This window comes from Lepus europaeus, chromosome 2, assembly GCF_033115175.1.
Source record: "Lepus europaeus isolate LE1 chromosome 2, mLepTim1.pri, whole genome shotgun sequence".
In the NCBI taxonomy this organism is placed as follows: Eukaryota; Metazoa; Chordata; class Mammalia; order Lagomorpha; family Leporidae; genus Lepus; species Lepus europaeus.
In genome coordinates, this window is record NC_084828.1 from 31,524,160 (window position 1) to 31,543,039 (window position 18,880).

Below are 18,880 nucleotides of genomic sequence, written 5' to 3' on the forward strand. Positions count from 1 at the left end.
GGAGCTTCTTCTGGGTCTCCTACACGGGTGCAGGGGCCCAGGGACTTGGGCCATCTTCTGCTGCTTTCCCTGGGTATATTAGCAGGGATCTGGATTGGAAGTGGAGCAGCTGGGACTCGAACTGGTGCCCATATAGATGCCAGCACTGCAGGTGGCAGCTTTACCCTCTACGCCACAGTGCTGGCCCTACTTGTGCCAATTTCTAAGCTATTTGCTCTCAGCTCCAAGCTACCCTTCTACAATTTTCTTTGTGACACTGAAGCTGGGACTTCACCAAGTTGATTTCTGCCCTACCCAATGACTTCCTGTGAGGCTTTGCCCATAGGAGTTACCAAGGGGAGACTAAGCCCCAAGGAGAAAGAAGGGACTTATGACTTGCTATTTGTTCCCTGTTGACTTCTGGCCTGCTTCCGGGTCCTGTGAGCATAATTGTGTCATGGTTTCTTCACCCTAGCTCAGCAGTTCTTCTGTACACAGCAGCAGCTGATGTCATTGGCAGTTTGTTTTACATTTGGAGTAAGCATCATTGAGCCACCTTTACAATTCCCAGCATCAGCAACAGTGTCCTGGGATCTGAGCTGTGTGTTCCAGACTCTGGCAGCCCCTCTTCTGAGCTCAGTGACACTACAATCCATTGAGCAACTGAGCCAGCACCCCCTCCTCAAAGGCCTGAGTATCATGAATCTTAGCTCTGTGGAACCCCTTCTCTACATTTAAAAAAATTTATTTATTTGTAAGGCAGAATGGTAGAGAAAAGAGATAGAGAGAGAGAGAGAGAGAGAGAGAGAGAGAGAGAGAGAGAGAGAATGAAATCTTCCATTTTCTGGTTCACTCCCCAAATAGGCACAGCAGCCAGGGCTGGGCCAGGCCAAACCAGGAACTCCATCCAGGTCTCCCAAGTGGGTAGCAGGGGCCCAAGCATTTGCACCAACAATTTCTGCTTTCCTGGACAGGTTAACAAAAAGCTAGATTGGAAGTGGAGCATCAAGGACTCGAACCAGCACTCGGATATGGGATATCAATGTGGCAAGAAGTGGCTTAGCCTGCTGGAATCACAGTGCCAGCTCTGCGCTTCTCTAAATTTTAAGATCATAATTTCCCTGTTATCTTTTAACCCAGAAAGTATCCGATTCCTATAGCTGTTGTCTCCAAGAGATGCTAGTGCCCTCTTTTTATTCTTTCAGTTACAAGTCATTTGTGCGATTAGCTCAGAGCTCTATTTATTCAACTGTTATCATCTGAAACTAAACCCTAACAGATTTCCTCAGTTATCAATCATTTTGGATGTAATTTTCCTGGATTTGAAGAAAGAAATGTCACAAAAAATTTTTTAAATTGACTTCTTTTCTGTCATATAAAAGTAGAGAGTATGGCATCCAGTGCATTTATGTCTAAAGTAACCTTTTTGGAACATTTTAATTTCATTTTAGCTAAGTTTGGGATGTAGATAATCATATTAACTGCAAATATTTAGTTTTATTTTCTTCCCTATCAATCATTTTGCACTTATTTCCTCAAGTCCAATATCACCAATGCAATGTTGCCTAGAAATGGTGAAGAGTTAGCATAGTCATCTCATACTTGATTTTACAGAGAATGTTTTTAAAGTTTCACTCTTATGTGGGTGCAAACTGTTGAAATCTTTACTTAATATATGCTAAACTGATCTTCTGTATATAAAGAGAATTAAAAATGAATCTTGATGTGAATGGAAGGGGAGAGGGAGCGGGAAAGGGGAGGGTTGCAGGTGGGAGGGAAGTCATGGCAGGGGGAAGCCATTGTAGTCCATAAGCTGTATTTGGAAATTTATATTCATTAAATAAAAGTTCAAAAAAAAAAGTTTCACTCTTAACTATTGATTGCTGTAGTCTTTTGAGTAATAACTTTCGTATCTATCAGAATTTTCTGCATGGAATAGAAATCACATTAGATAGTGATAGATAGATAGATAGATAATAGGCACTTGAAAAATCTTTGTATGGGCTGGAGTTGGGAGTGAAGTCTCAGCATCACCGATGCACAGGTGCCATTAGGGGCCGGATCAGTGCCTCGCAGCTCCTGCTATGGATGCTGTCAAGGCTGCAGTTGCCTCATACCACAAATCTGGTACCAAGACAGGATGGCAGTGAATAACAAATAAACAAATTCTGTTGCTTCTTGCTTGTTAGCCACTTCTGCCAAGGCAAGATGACTCCTGCTCTCAAATCACTAGCGGTCTGGCAAAAGCCACTGTCCTAATTTTGACAGATATAAGTTTAATATGAAGATTCTTAAACTTAATGTAAATTTAATAATATAACTCAAAAGGAAAAAAAATACTGAAAACCTAAGTTATGGAAGGAGCGATTGTAGGCAGAAGTGACTATTGGTAGGTCTAGGTGAATAACAAAGAGGCTGACATTTAGAAGCTTTGAAGAAGGAACGTGTGGAGGTGTGGCCTGCATCTGGGTAGGTGGAGCTGGGGCCTGGTTGCTCTGAGAAGGAGGAATGAGGCTATTTCATAAGTTTTGGGGAAGGGGTTGTGGATCTAAACCAGATTTAACTGCACTTGAAGATAGGAAGTGCCTCAGCCAAGGCTGAAAATATTATCAGAGTAGGAAAGAGTTAATACAGCTGGTCTGATGTTGCTCTTTGGAGGGTTTATTTGTGAGGGTGGTCCTTGCCCAGCACCTGAATGCTTGACCTTGGGATTTTTCCTATGTCATCAAATAATAAGGCTGTTTTGTGTGCCTTTGGCCACTGAGCCCTGCTGTAGCAGCTTGCCTGGATGGTATAAACTGTGATTTGTGGTGAATTGCTACTTCCTTCTGGATGACTGGCACTTGAGTAATATGGTTGATTGTGTAGGAGGAAAGTACCAATGTGGTCAGCCTCTAATACAAACCCTAGACTCCAGGTAAGTGGGTCTCCTTGGGCAAAATCACAAAACATGCATCATGGCATTTGCTGCTAGAACTAGGAACATATTCCATGAAGTCTTCTCAAACTGCCACCTAGGCAGGAGAACTTTGCAAGCTTTTGCCTGGACTCTTCTAGATGTTTGTGTGTCTTTTTCTTTTGGTCCTCAATCACCTGCATTCTATTTTTATTTTCATTTTTATGTCTTAGAATTTTTCCCAAGTGTGGGGAGTGATGGTATGCATCTTAAAACTTTCATGGTTGGATCCCTATTCAGGCTATCTTTTCTGTCATCTTCTGTCAAGCTAATGAATCCTAAACATCAATTTTTTTTTCTTTATCTGAGGTATAATTTGTCCTCAATAAAATTATTCAATTTTAAGTGTACAATTCAAGTTTTGGAAAATACACATAGTGCAGTTCCTGCAGAAATCATCAAGTAGAACATTCAGTATTCCTAACAGAATTCCCTGTGCTCCATTCCTAACTCATTCCATCCCTAATATCACATGTTAGTTTGTATATCATTATATTTCGTTCTTTCTGTAAGTCCATATAAGTGAAATTATACAGTACGCAGATTTGGTGACTTAGCATTCACTTAGCACAGTGATTCTGAGACTCATTGGTGTTGTATTTAAAAATAGCTTCTTTGTATTGCTGAATATCATTCCTTTGGATATAACATAATTTTAGCCACTATCCAGTTGGTGGGTCTTTGAGTAAGTTCCATATTTGGCTATTATGAATAAAGTCGCTATAAGTATGATTTGTTTATAAGCATTTGTAAGGAAATAAATGCTTATTTTTCTTGGCTAAATGTATAGGAATAGGCATGCTGTGTCATATGTTAGGTTTTAGATTAGCTTTATCATAGTTCAGCTGCTTTCCAAACCATGGCACAATTTTGCATTCCTATCAGCAATATCTAAGCCATGGAGTTACTCCAAATCCTCTCTATTACCTGGTATTGTCAGTTCCATGAGCAGTAACTGTTTAAGAGGATATGTAATAGCACTAGACTATGGCTTTAATTTGCATCTCTCCAATATTTATACTTATTGGCATTCATGTACCTTTAGTGAGGTAAGTATTCAAACTATAAAGCAAAGATCGACAAATCCAACAAAATAAATATTTGGATTTTCAAAAGACAGTGTGAAGAAAAATTAAAAAGGAAAAATTTCAAAATAAATATCTCACAAAATATTTGTATTTAGAATATGTAAACACTTTAGACAGCTCAATAAAAATACAATCCTATAAAAAAGGAGGTAAAATATTTGAGCACATATTTTTCTGCTTTTCATTTAAAAATGCACCTCTCATATATCATTTATGATTTCTGCCTTTAAAAAAGAGATTTATTTATTTTGAAGAGTTACAGAGAGAGGGGGACACACACACACACACAGAGACACACACACAGAGGTAGACAGATCTTCCATCTGTTGGTCCATTCCCCAGATGGCCGCTGAGGCTGGGCCAGACATAAGTCAGGAGGCAGGAGCTTCATCTGGGTCTCCCATGTGGATTCAGGGGTCCAAACCAGGCCATCTCCTGCTGCTTTACACAGGCCATTAGCAGGGAACTGGATTGGAAGTGGACTAGCCAGTACACAAACTGGCACCCCTATGGGATGCTGATATCACAGGCCATGTCTACCTTCTACACCAAAATGCCAGCTCCCAATTTTTGCCTTTTGATCGGTTTAATCCATTTATATTTAATGTAATTAAATACAGTGTTCTATTTCGATTTGTCATTTGACTTTATTTTTTTTATTTATCTAATTTACTTTTTGTGTGTTTGCTTGCTTTGCTCTTCTTTTTCTATTTTCCTTTTTCTACTAAGCAATTTTTAAATTCCATTTTAATTCTTCCTTTAGTTCCTAATCATGAACATATTGTTTTGTACTTTTAAAAGTTGTTCTAGTGATTACAATGTCTTGGACATTTATTCCAATCACTTAGAGCTGGTGTTGAATTTTTCACATGAATTATGGGGAACGCACTATAGAATACTTTTGTTAACCTAAGGATACATTAATGCTTTCCTATTTTTCTTTTTTTGTTGATTATATTGGGTTCAATCTTGTATTATAGATACACTGTAGCAACTTTAGATTCATCATTTTCTTCTGCAGATTTTTGTTTTGCTATGGTGTTCGGTTGCCTAAAATTGAACAGGAAAGGTTGCCTACCACCCATCCTACACGGTATACAGCTACTTATCTCTCTATCTGGGTCTTAGGTTTTCCTGTTGCTGCTCTCATTTTAGCCCATATCCCCTTTGTATTCCCATATGCCTGCCAATTCTGGCAGACAGAAGGAAATAGAGATTCAAATAATCTTCTTGGTGATTTCCTTGATTCTAGTAATTTTCAGCTGTTCTGTTTGGTTTATCCTTTTTTCCTCCAAAGATTTTATTTATTTATTTGAGACTTAGAATTAGAGACAGAGAGAGGGAGACACAGAAAGGTCTTCTTTCAGCTGGTTCACTCCCCAAATGGCCACAACGGCCAGAACTGAGCCTATCTGAAACCAGGAGCCAAGAGCTTCTTCCAGGTCTCCCACATGGGTACAAGGGTCCAAGCACTTGGGCCATCTTCTACTGCTTTCCCAGGCCATTGCAGAGAGCTGGACCAGAAAAGGAGCAGCCAGGACATGTGGCACCCATATGGGATGCTGGCACCACATGTGGAGGCTTAGTGCACTACACCACAGCTGCAGCCCGTTTGGTTTATCTTTAACCTTGGACTCTTCAAGCTTTTTAGCCACAGTTTGCACATAGCTGGAGTATGTATTTGGCAAAGAAAAGTATCAAGCTCACCAGACTAGGTCCACATCATGCTGTCTTTAAGGGGCAGATTTCTATCGATTCTGATTCCTTTTCCCTCAAAGCTGCCCTCTGGTTTCCTGCCATGTCAATAATTTTACCAAGGACTTCAGTATTCTTTGCCCTGAATTTAAGTATTATTTCTTTACACAGATTCATACAGTGCCCTCTCTTTACATAATTCCTTAATTAAGCATCATTGAATATATACCTGGAAAGTATGTTAGAAAGAATATAATCACTCCACTTTGTATTGGAAGCACTAACAGTCTTAAAAGGTGAAATGAATTGTCCAGGGTCATGAGTCATTTAATGGCTTGATTTCCTGATTCAGTCCTGAAAAATCATCATGACGTTTGAACCAGGAGCACTGTATGGTTCTAATGCAATTGCACAGTGCCAAAGAAACAAAAGATACCATCCCAGCCCTCAATATGCTCAGATCCTTTTCAAGAAATATCAAAGGTATACATCAAAGCAAATTGAGAACAACTACAAAACCAACTTAGCTTCTAGTTCAAAATGATAGCATGCTAACTAAACACAAACCGAAGAGTGATAGGGCTACAAGTTTAGGCAACAGACCTAGTGCATATTAACCTTAAAGTCCCAGTAAAGGGGAAATTTTAATGCATCAGCAGTCTCAGGTAATATTACTGAATTTCTTCAGACTATGAGTGTGCAGTGCCAGTAAATGCATCATTCCAATGGCACTGGTAAATGTCTGAAAGCGTTCTGAAGTTTTTCCACATTGAAATTTTGGTAAATTAAATTTACCTTAAGTGCTTGGCTTTTAGTGTCTCTCTCTATTATGAGTCCTCTACAAATCTCTTTTGATGGGCTATTGGATCACATTCCCAATATGTAAGATATAAGGAATAATTTTTAGGAAACTTGAATTTCTACTTTATCCTTCCACCTATGGATCTACAAATAGGAAAAGAATAACTTTTTAGAGCATTTTAGGATATATAATGCAAGCTTTTGTTTGTATATAAAGAACTGAATTTTTTCTAATTATTTGTTTCATGTAGGCTACTTTTTGTAGAAAAATTATGTAGACATAGAATTAAATTTTAGTTCTAAAAAGCTGAATTGGTAAGTTGTATAAAGATTGAATACTGTCACTGAGAAAGTAAATGAGTACATCCGTTGTGGATGAACTACCCAATGATCCCACAGTCCCACTCCTGGGTATTTAGCCAAGGGAAATGAAATCCATCTTTCAAAGAGACATCTACACGCTCATGTTTATTGTAGTACTAGTCACAATAGCTTAGAAATGGCAGCAACCTGAGCGTTCATCTACTGATGACTAAAGAAAATATGCTACATATACCCAATGGAATATTACTGAGTCATAAAAGAGCATAAATATTTGTCATTGGCAACATCACACATGGAACTGGAGGCAATTATGTTAAGGGAAATAAGGCAAGTGCAAAAAAAAAATATCACATGATCTCACTCAAAGGTATAGTCTAAATAATGGTGATCTCACAGAAGTTAAAAATATAATGGTGGTTACCATGGTCTGGGGAGGTAAGTGGAGAGGGAACTAGGCTGACTGATGGATGCTAGGTTATAGCTGGACAGGAGTAAGAACTTTTGGTATTCCTATTCCAAAATAAGGTGACTATGATAAAGTTAATGTATTGTATATTTCTCTACTTACAGAAATCAAAAGTATAGGATTTGGGATGTTTTCACTATGCAGAAATGTTAAATACTAGGTTAAATATATTTACTGTGATTAGACATTACACAATGTATACCTGTAATGAAACATCATATAGTACTCCATAAATAGGCATAATTTTTAAGATTTATTTATTTATTTGAGACACAGAGTTGCAGACACAGAGAGAGGAAGAGACAGAGAGAGAGGTCCTCCATCCACTGGTTCACTCCCCAAAAGGCCACAAAGACCAGAACTGGACAGATCTGAAGCCAGGAACCAGGAGCCAGGAGCCTCCTCGGGGTCTTCCCACCTGTGTATAGGGGTCCAAGTACCTGGGCCATCCTCCACCACTCTCCCAGGTCATCAGCAGGGAGCTGGATTGGAAGTGGAGCAGCTGGGACTCAAACCAGTGCCCGCAGGGATTTGCAGGTGCTGCAGACTGAGGTCTAAAGTACTACGCCACAGTGCAGACCCAAAATATGCATAATTTTTACTTGCTAAATTTTTAAATAAAAAAATGAAAAATTAATAAAATTTTTTTAAAAAGAAGGTAAAGATTATATGATTTTATGACTAATTTGAGTTCATTTGAAGAATATATTTCTATTTCTTTCTAGTTTGCATTCAAGGTCAGTTGCTTCTAAATTGCAATATGAATTGGCTAAAAGTAAATAGCATATTTTGAAAGCAATGCTTTTCAAACTCTAGGAACAATTAAAGTTTTGGTATTTAAGCAGTTGGTTTGTTTATTAAAAACCTTCATATACTAGAAATTTTATTTTCCAACAGTCTTGCAAATTTCCTCCTTGTTTTTGGATAGATGGCAAGCAGGACACATTCAGTTGCCTTTGTTAAAAGGTCAAATAAATCTTCTAACTCAAAGAAATGGAAGAAAGCACTGTATCATCTTCTCCTGCCAAGATGCAGGGGAAGCTGGACGATGCAAGGTTCTGTATCTGATAGACTGAAGGAAACAAAAGCCTTGCTTGAAGTGTGATATTTTCCGCAGGTAGAGAATCGTGGAGAATGTTACACCATGAGCTCTGTAAGGGGCCCCGGAAGATGCAGGCAAACAGTTATGGAAGTTAACTTTTACTGCCTAGGAGGTAAAGTGATTGTGAGATGGTCACATGGCAGTGAGCTGAAAACGCTTGCCTGAAACCTGGGCCAGAGATGGGAAAACAGGCATTTGTGGATGGTGGTGGTGCCAAATGGCACTTGTCAGGGACAAAAATGAATATTAAAAGTAATTTAGCTTTTGTTACAGTTAATAATTAAAGTGAAAACAAGAGCAAGGAAAAGGAAATATATCTATATCTATATCTATCTATCCATGCAGATCCAAGAACTTATGTTTACAATGGTCCTCACCAATAAAAGCCCTAATTGATAATATGCCTGTTGGTTTGGCTGTGTGATATTATTTTGAGAACATGGTTTCCGAGTATCTAGAATTTGTAGTAGGAAAGTAAAAAGCTAATCAAGCCAGGGAATTCAGAGGCAAAGCAAGAACTCATAGAGATCTTAGATACCAATATCTACATTAGCCTGTCTGACATACTTAGCATGATGGTGACTGTGATTTTTAAACATCTTCCCATATGTCACATGGAGTGTTTATGCAAATACTAATATATGAGAGATAGATTCATTTATTGTATTGAATGGGGACTTGAAGATATGAGATGCAATATAGATAAAATTTGATGAATCCTGAAATGAAACTAGAAAGATCAAGTCTGGATGAATGTACTGTGGTCTAGGTGGAAAGTGGGAGAGTGTCGAGAAAGGACAGCTAATGAAGATAGGTATCACGGTGTTTTGTGTACAGAAAGGGACAATTGTGGGTGGGGGGACATTTTGTTAACAGGGGGTTAAGCCACCACCTACAACCTTGGCATTTCAGGTTCATAATCCATTTGAGTCCCAGATGATCCCCTTCCAATCCAGCTCCCTGCGAATGTGCCTGGAAAGCAGCAGAAGATGACCTGAATAATTGGAACCCTGACCCCTATGTGGGAGATCCAGGTGGAGTTCCAGGCTTCTGGCTTGGGTCCACTGGGGGAGTGAACCAGTGGATGGAAGATTCTCTCTCTCTCTCTGTAAGTCTGCATTTCAGATAGTTAGATAGATAGATAGATAGATAGATAGATAGATCTAAAAAAAAGAAAGAAGGGGAAATCTGGATAAAAGTGAGCCATCTTCGGTATTTTGATTGGTACTGCATTGAATGTATAAATTGCTTTTGGGAGAATGGACATTTTTTTTTTTTGACAGGCAGAGTGGACAGTGAGAGAGAGACAGAGAGAAAGGTCTTCCTTTTGCCATTGGTTCACCCTCCAATGGCCGCCGCGGTAGCGCGCTGCGGCCGGCGCACCGCGCTGATCCGATGGCAGGAGCCAGGTGCTTCTCCTGGTCTCCCATGGGGTGCAGGGCCCAAGGACTTGGGCCATCCTCCACTGCACTCCCTGGCCACAGCAGAGAGCTGGCCTGGAAGAGGGGCAACCGGGACAGGATCGGTGCCCCGACCGGGACTAGAACCCGGTGTGCCGGTGCCGCAAGGCAGAGGATTAGCCTAGTGAGCCGTGGCGCCGGGAGAATGGACATTTTGATGATATTGATCCTTCTAATCCATGAGCATGGAAGATTTTTCCATTTTTTGGTATCCTCTTCTATTTCTTTCTTTAAGGTTTTGTAGTTTTCATCATAGAGATCTTTAACGTCTTTGGTTAAGTTTATTCCAACGTATTTGATTGTTTTTGTAGCTATTGTGAATGGGATTGATCTTAGAAGTTCTTCCTCAGCTGTGGCATTGCCTGTGTATACAAAGGCTGTTGATTTTTGTGCATTGATTTTATATCCTGCTACTTTGCCAAACTCTTCGATGAGTTCCAACAGTCTCTTAGTAGAGTTCTTTGGGTCCCCTAAATAAAGAATCATATCATCTGCAAAGAGGGATAGTTTGAGTTCTTCCTTCCCGATTTGTATCCCTTTAATTCCTTTTTCTTGCCTAATAGCTCTGGCTAAAACTTCCAGAACTATATTGAATAGCAGTGGTGAGAGTGGGCATCCCTGTCTGGTACCAGATCTCAGTGGAAATGCTTCCAACTTTTCCCCATTCAATAGGATGTTGGGTGTGGGTTTTTCATGAATCACTTTGATTGTATTGAGGAATGTTCCTTCCATACCCAGTTTGCTTAGAGTTTTCATCATGAAAGGGTGTTGTATTTTATCAAATGCTTTCTCTGTGTCTATTGAGATAATCATATGGTTTTTCTTCTGTAGTCTGCTAATGTGGTGTATCACATTGATTGTTTTGGGAACATTGAATCATCCCTGCATACCAGGGACAAATCTCACTTGGTCTGGGTGGATGATCTTTCTGATGTGTTGTTGCATTCTATTGGCCAGAATTTTATTGAGGATTTTTGCATCTATGTTCATCAGGGATATTAGTCTGTAATTCTCTTTCAGTGCTGCATCTTTTTCCAGCTTAGGAATTAAGATGATGCTGGCTTCATAGAAAGAATTTGGGAGGATTCCCTCTTTTTCTCAGATCTGGAAAAAATGATGCTGAAATTCATATGGAGACACAGGAGACCTCAAATAGCTAAAGCAATCTTGTACAACAAAAACAAAGCCGGAGGCATCACAATACCAGATTTCAGGACATACTACAGGGCAGTTGTTATCAAAACAACATGGTACTGGTACAGAAACAGATGGATAGACCCATGGAAAAGAATAGAAACACCAGAAATCAATCCAAACATCTACAGCCAACTTATATTTGATCAAGGATCCAAAACCAATCCCTGGAGTAAGGACAGTCTATTCAATAAATGGTGCTGGAGAAATTGGATTTCCACGTGCAGAAGCATGAAGCAAGACCCCTACCTTTCACCTTACACAAAAATTCACTCAACATGGATTGAAGACCTAAATCTATGACCCGACACCATCAAATTATTAGAGAGCATTGAAGAAACCCTGCAAGATATAGGTACTGGCAAAGACTTCTTGGAAAAGACCTCAGAAGCACATGCAGTCAAAGCAAAAATTAACTATTGGGATCGCATCAAATTGAGAAGTTTCTGTAATGCAAAAGAAACAGGAAAGTGAAGAGGCAACTGACAGAATGGGAAAAAATATTTGCAAACTATGCAACAGATAAAGGGTTGATAACCAGAATCTACAAAGAAATCAAGAAGCTCCACAACATCAAAACAAACAACTCAGTTAAGAGATGGGCCAAGGACCAACAGACACATGAAAAAATGTTCAAGATCACTAGCAATCAGGGAAATGCAAATCAAAACCACAATGAGGTTCCACCTCACCCCGGTGAGAATGGCTCACATTCAGAAATCTACCAACAATAGATGCTGGTGAGGATGTGGGGGAAAAGGGACACTAACCCACTATTGGTAGGAATGCAAACTGGTTAAGCCACTATGGAAGTCAGTCTGGAGATTCCTCAGAAACCTGAATATAACCCTACCATACAACCCAGCCATCCCATTCCTTGGAATTTACCCAAAGGAAATTAATTTGGCTAATAAAAAAGCATTCTGCACATTAATGTTTATTGCAGCTCAATTCACAATAGCTAAGACCTGGAACCAACCCAAATGACCATCAACAGTAGACTGGATAAAGAAATTATGGGACATGTACTCCATAGAATACTACGCAGCAAAAAACAATGAAATCCGGTCATTTGCAACAAGATGGAGGAATCTGGAAAACATTATGCTAAGTGAATTAAGCCAGTTCCAAAGGGACAAATATCATATGTTCTCCCTGATCAGCAACAACTAACTGAGCACCAAAGGGGAAACCTGTTGAAGTGAAATGGACACTATGAGAAACAGAGACTTGGTCAGCTCTTGTCCTGACTGTTGATGTACAATGTATTACTTTATCCATTTTAGTATTTTTTTGTTGTTGTTCTAGTACTGTTGGTTGAACTCTGTAATGAACACGCAATTATTCTTAGGTGTTTAAATTTTAAATGAAAAGTGATCCCTGTTAAATATAACAGTGGGAAAGAGAGAGGGAGGAGATGTACAATTTGGGACATGCTCAATTGGACTTGCCCCAAATGGTGGAGTTAGAAACGTGCAAGGGGATTCCAATTCAATCCCATAAAGGTGGCATGTACCAATGCCATCTCACTAGTCCAAGTGATCAATTTCAGTTCACAATTGATCATAATGATAGGCCTAAGAGTCAAAGGGATCACACAAACAAGACTAGTGTCTGCTAATACTAACTGATAGAATCAAAAAGGGAGAGAACGATCCAACATGGGAAGGGGGATACACAGCAGACTCATAGAATGGCAGATGTCCTAAATAGCACTCTGGCCTCAGAATCAGCCCTTAAGGCATTCGGATCTGGCTGAAGAGCCCATGAGAGTATTTTAGGCATGGAAAGCCAAGACACTCTGGAAAAAAAAAGAAAAAAAAAAAGAAGACCTAAATGAAAGATCTCTGTTAGTGAGATCCCAGTGGAAAGAACGGGGCCATCAAAGAAGGAGGTACCTTTCTCTGAAGGGAGGAGAGAACTTCCACTTTGACTGTGACCCTGTTGGAATAAGATTGAAGTCGGTGAACTCAAAAGGCTTCCATAGCCCTGGCAACTCATGACTAGAGCCTAGGGAGATTACTGACGCCATGAACAAGAGTGTTAAATTGTTAAGTCAACAACAGGAGTCACTGTGTACTTACTTCTCATGTGGGATCTGTCCTTAATGTGCTGTCCAATGTGAAGTAATGCTATAACTAGTACTGAAACAGTATTTCATACTTTTTGTTTCTGTGTGGGTGCAAACTGATGAAATCTTTACTTAATATATACTAAATCGATCTTCTCTATATAAAGATGATTGAAAATGAATCTTGATGTGAATGGAATGGGAGAGGGAACAGGAGATGGGGGGTGCGAGTCGAGGGAAATTATAGGGGGGGGGAAGCCATTGTAACCCATAAACTGTACTTTGAAAATTTATATTTACTAAATAATAATTTTAAAAAGTGAGACATCTTAACCAGGCACATTGCTCTCTCAAAGTAAAAGTTGAAAACAGACCTTTAAAAATAAATACTTGGGGTTGGTATCTGGGACAGCAGTTAAGCCACTGCTTGAGATGTCTAGATCCCATTGGAGTGTCTGGGTTCAAGTCCACCTCTGATTCTACTTTCTCACTAATATTTACCCTTGGAGGCAGCAGGTCATGGATGAAGTACTTTGGTCCCAGCTCCAGGCTTCATTCTCATCCATCCCTGGTTGTTGTGGACATTTCTGAAGTGAAATAGTAGGTGGAAGATCTCTCCCTGACTCTCCACACGTCACATAAAGCAAATACATTAATTAGAAATCCTTTCTTTCCTCTCTGCTATAACAAACTTAATTCATTGTTTTTGTATCAACCTAAATTTTATTTGGTAGTAGCAATATATTTTGTATTACATATATGTGTATATAGATGACATCATTATGGCATTATATACATATATTATATTGATTAGAATAAACATAGGATATTATATGTTTAACAACTCTTTGAGGTAAACCTCTTTAAAAAAAACCCAATTTGCATATTTCTAAAATTGATAGATTTTATGGTAGATTTTTCTGACTTTAGTTATACAAGTACTACTTTTTCAGTTGGAGTTCAAATAACAAACTACCAGGACAGTTTAGAGAAAAATAGCTTTAAAATCCTGATTTGGAAGAGCTATAAAAATAACATGTGTGACCTCGAGTGTCTTAAGATGACCTCTGTGCATCCTAGAGCAAACCTCACAGGGAGACCCAAGAGGCAAGGCCATTTTTAATCTCTGTATACATCTTGTTTGCCTGACTTAACACTAATCATTCATTGTGTACTGAATATTAGAAGGGAGATGAGGATGTGTGAGAATTCACTTTGAAAACATGGACTCAGTGTTGCATATCCTAAAGCTCCTAAGGGATTAAACAATCAGAACACCCTGCTTCATTTGCATTTGAATGGATAAAAATAAGAGTTGAAACAGTTCCTTATTCTTAAAACTACCGTGATAAAGCTTGTGTAGGTATAAGGACTGAAGTGGAGTTGGGGAAGGGAAGGAGACCCTATGAAATTTAAAGAAAATTCATTTCTTTTACAGAATTGGAGTTGGGCTGATGAAGCCAAGGTGCCTGACTCTGCTAGGGACACATTTTCCTAATGAAAAGTAAGGTACCTTCAGACTTTTCACATTTTCCATGAATAGATGTCATTACTCATTATCACATTTATCATTACTTGTAAAACAATGAGGTGGTAGCAGGGCGGGAAAAGACAAAAATAGAATTCTAAAAAATGGTACTAACTTAGATAATTTAAATGAAGCCTTTTTTTTTTTTTTTCAAAAGCAAAAACAACCTCCATCACTACTCTCTTATACCTTTGGAAAACTGATGGAAGGTAGGTTGCCACTATTATGAAATGGATAATGATTTCAGTTTCTCTTCACCCCTTTCTAATCCCAATTTAGGAATGATAAAGAATTTGACTGGTAGAATTCTGAAATAGGTAATGAGTTGTTTAAGTGATAATTACTGAATCTCATTTTTAGAAACCCATTTACAGGTATCTCTTTAGTCACAAAGAAAATTCTTCATAAATAATTAATCATGCTATCACACATACAGATTTCTTTCAAATTATGAAATCTGACTAATTTCATAGTAACTCTCTTCTATTAATTGGCTTTACATTTTAATCAAGTGAAAACATTATTTACTAATTCCAACCCATGAAACCAGAAAAGTATAACATTTTTATCTGTAGCAGAACCTCTTGAAAGGTTTATATGGGTTAGAAATTGAAGACAAAAGCTGTCCCTGTGTTTGGAGTTTCTCTGATTCAAACAACAGATTTCATCAGTGGGAAGGTGCAGCAGCTCTTAGAGTCCAATCTTGCAGCCCAACTGTATTTATACAAAACAGCATTTGAGTGGACATGTGACATAATGACCACTGGTAGTATCCTCAAGTAGTCCAGTAGGGAGGGAGAGGGAAGTAAGCTACAGATTCTGTGGATGTCAAGCGGATCCTCATTTCCAAAGCAATGTATCGTGACTGTGTTCTTCAGGCCCAAAACTGTAGTGAGGTGACGAAGAGATCCCGAGATGTACTTGAATGGTAGTGAGAAGGGGAAGTCATTCTAGACTGGAAGGTCTCGGAGCTGGCTGTCTACCAGCTGTTGACAAACCCCATTCACAACACACAGAGCCCTTAGCATATGAGTCTTGTGCGTTTCTAGCTGTTCAAGATCATGAACTGTACCCGAGACATTCTAGAATTTGAGAATGAATTGACTCATAAAAAGAAAATATGTTATTAAATTGGACTCGTTTTCCACTTAAGAATGTGAACTTAAAAAAAAAAAAAAGAATGTGAACTTTAATTCAAGAAGCTTATATGTGTAAAATAGGCAAAGAGAGGTATACAAATATTGTGGAAACAGCATTTCTTTCTAAAAATTATTTAAAAGGCAGAGACAGAGAAAGACACACACAAAGATAGTCTGTCTAGTAGTTTACTCCTCAGTTGCCCATAAGAGCTAGGGTTGGGCCAGACTGAAGCTAGGAGCCTGGAATGCCATCTAAGTCTCCCAAGTGGATAGCAGGGACCCAGCAACTTGGGCCACCACCTGCTGCACATGGAACTTCAGCTCAGGCATTTGGATATAGGATGGAGGGCACCCAACCTAGATTTTAATAGCTAAATGTCTGGCCCTAAAAATGTTTCAGGTCTTCTCATTTATTTGAAAGGCAGGGTTAGAGAGAGAGAAGATGAGACAGAGAAAGATCTTCCATCTATTTGTTTCCTCCCCGAATGACCACCACAGCCAGGGCTGGGCCAGGCCAAAGCCAAGAAGTTCTTTGGAGTATTCCCTGCGGGAGCAGAGGCATACACGCTTGGGCCATCTGCTGCTTTCTCAAGTGCGTTAGCAGGGATCTGGGTAGGAAGTGGAGGAGCCAGGACAAGAATGGGGTTCTGGGCTTGCAGGTTGCAGCTTAACCCACTACACCACAATGCCAGCCCTGGAAATTGTATCTCTGTTTGGGATCATTAGGTTTATTTTTAGAAACAACTCCATTTAAACAAAAGAACATTTATTATACCCTGAAATCTGATTTCAAAAATTTGCTCCTTTCTTTCTCCATAAATTGTTGATATGAGCATTTTCCTTCCCAATTTCACTGCCAGGCTCTCTTCTAATTTCTCTGTTGCTCACTGATGTCCAATGAAAATATATTGCATATGTAATTCTCACCTTATTTTTTTTTCAGTTATATTTAGAAGGGTCAAGGGAGATAGGAAATCAAAATTTTCAGTAAACATTTTTGTGAGACTGTTTTTTAGTCTTATTGTTTGATGATCATGAACGTTAATTGAGCTAAAATTATGTAGGTTGCAGCCATGCTCTGGCCTGAATATTTGTGCTTCCCCCAATTGCCTAACTGAAGTTCTAATCCCCAGTGTCATGCTGGAGGTGGGGCTTCTGGGGGTGATTATGAAAGCAGAGCCCCCATTAATGGGGCCCCATTAAACTGGGCTCAAAGAGTTTGTCTGTCCCTGTTGCCATGTGACGGCTCAGCAAGAAATGCCATGGAGGAACAAGGAAGTGGGGTCCTCACCAGACCCCACTCTGCTAGCAGCTTCATCTTGGAATTCCCAGCCTTCAGCAAATTTCTGTTTCAAATATCTGGTTTTGGGGCCGGTGCTGTGGTGTAGCAGTTAAAGCTGCCGCCTGCAGTGCCAGAATCCTCTATGGGTGCTGGTTCGAGACCTGGCTGCTCCACTTCCAATCCAGCTCTCTGCTATGGCCTAGGAAAACAGTAGAAGATGGCCCAAGCGCTTGGGCTCCGGCTCCCGCATAGGAAACCAATAATAAGCTCTTGCCTGGCTCCTGGCTTCAGATTGGCGCTGCTCTGGCCATTGTGGCCAGTTGGGGAGTGAACCAGCAGATGGAAGACCTCTCTTTCTCTCTGCCTCTCCTTCTCTCTCTGTGAAATTCTGAGTTTCAAGTAAATAAATAAAGCTTTAAAAAAAATCTGTGGTTTTGTTATTGTTGCTGCTGTCATTACATCAACCAGAAAACACAGAGACAGGGCAGTGACTTTCCTGTCTACTTGGGTCATTTACATAGTCAAATTTGAAGACTTTGTATAGATAATGTGGAGTTGCTATGAGATGGAGTGATAATGAAAGCCATCTTCCTAGCATCCTATCACAAAGTTAGGTGATCTTAAGCAGGCATCTTGCTAATCACAACTCCAGCTCTGTAAAACCTTAAAACACAGAGATTAAGGTTTCCACACAGGTGTGTGTGTGTGTGTGGCACAGGGGTTAAGTCTCCACTTGGGATATGCACATCCCATACCCGGAGAGCCAGGTTTCAGTCCCTATCACATCACTCCTGACCTATTTCCTTGCTGATGCGCCTGATGGGCAGCAGATGATGGCTCTTGGGTTCCCATCACTCGTATGAGAGATCTAGAAGGAGTTTCTGGCCCCTAGCTTTGGACTGGCGCAGGCCCACATATTGTGAGCATTTGAAGAGTGAGCCAGTAGATGGAAGGCCTGTCTCCAGGTATTCTCAGTCTTTCAAATAAACTAAAAATAAATAAATAAATAAATAGAATTTAAAAGAGCTTCTGTATATTGCCAAAAAATGTAATATTTACTGTAACAGCACTGTCTGTACTGTCCTTTGTCATGAAAATATGAACGTGTTGGTTGAGAAAAAATGATTGCCACCCTCTATCTAAGACCATTTGTGCATCTCCCACAAAGAAAAACTTAACTTGGCATTCCTTATCAAAAACCGGAGGAGGAAAAAATACCAATCTTGTTTATGCTCTAACTTCTTAAATATTAAAATACTACAAAAATAAACTTCAGGGGGGGAGGAGCCAAGATGTCGGATAGTGAGGACGTGCGCCTTAGTTTGGGAAAATAAAGTTTCATAAAAGTGGAATTACTGTAGCCTCAGGAAAAGACTCAAGAAAAAAACTGCAGAGGAAATGCTTCCGGATCTAGTGGATGTGAAACAGAGGACTTACAGGGAGCCCACCGCGTGGAAAACCAACCGAGACGAGCCGAGTGGCGGGAGACGAGCCAGAGCCACAGAATCTCGCTAGCGCGAGAACGGAGGAGGGTAAGACAAAGACCTCAGAAACCCGAGACATTGGTGGTGGGGGGGGACAGAGGCCTCTCCCTTCACTCACCAAGCAAAACAAAGAGCACCGCGATTTTACATATGTAAAGCGCAGCCAAACTCAGTAACTTTAGCGAAACTTGAGAACACATTGAGGGCTGCATAAACTGTTTGTGTGGTCCCAGGGGTAGATCAAACGAATACTCACAGAGGCCAGATTTCAACTACCCTCAACTCCACTCCCAACTGAGTCAAAAAAAAAA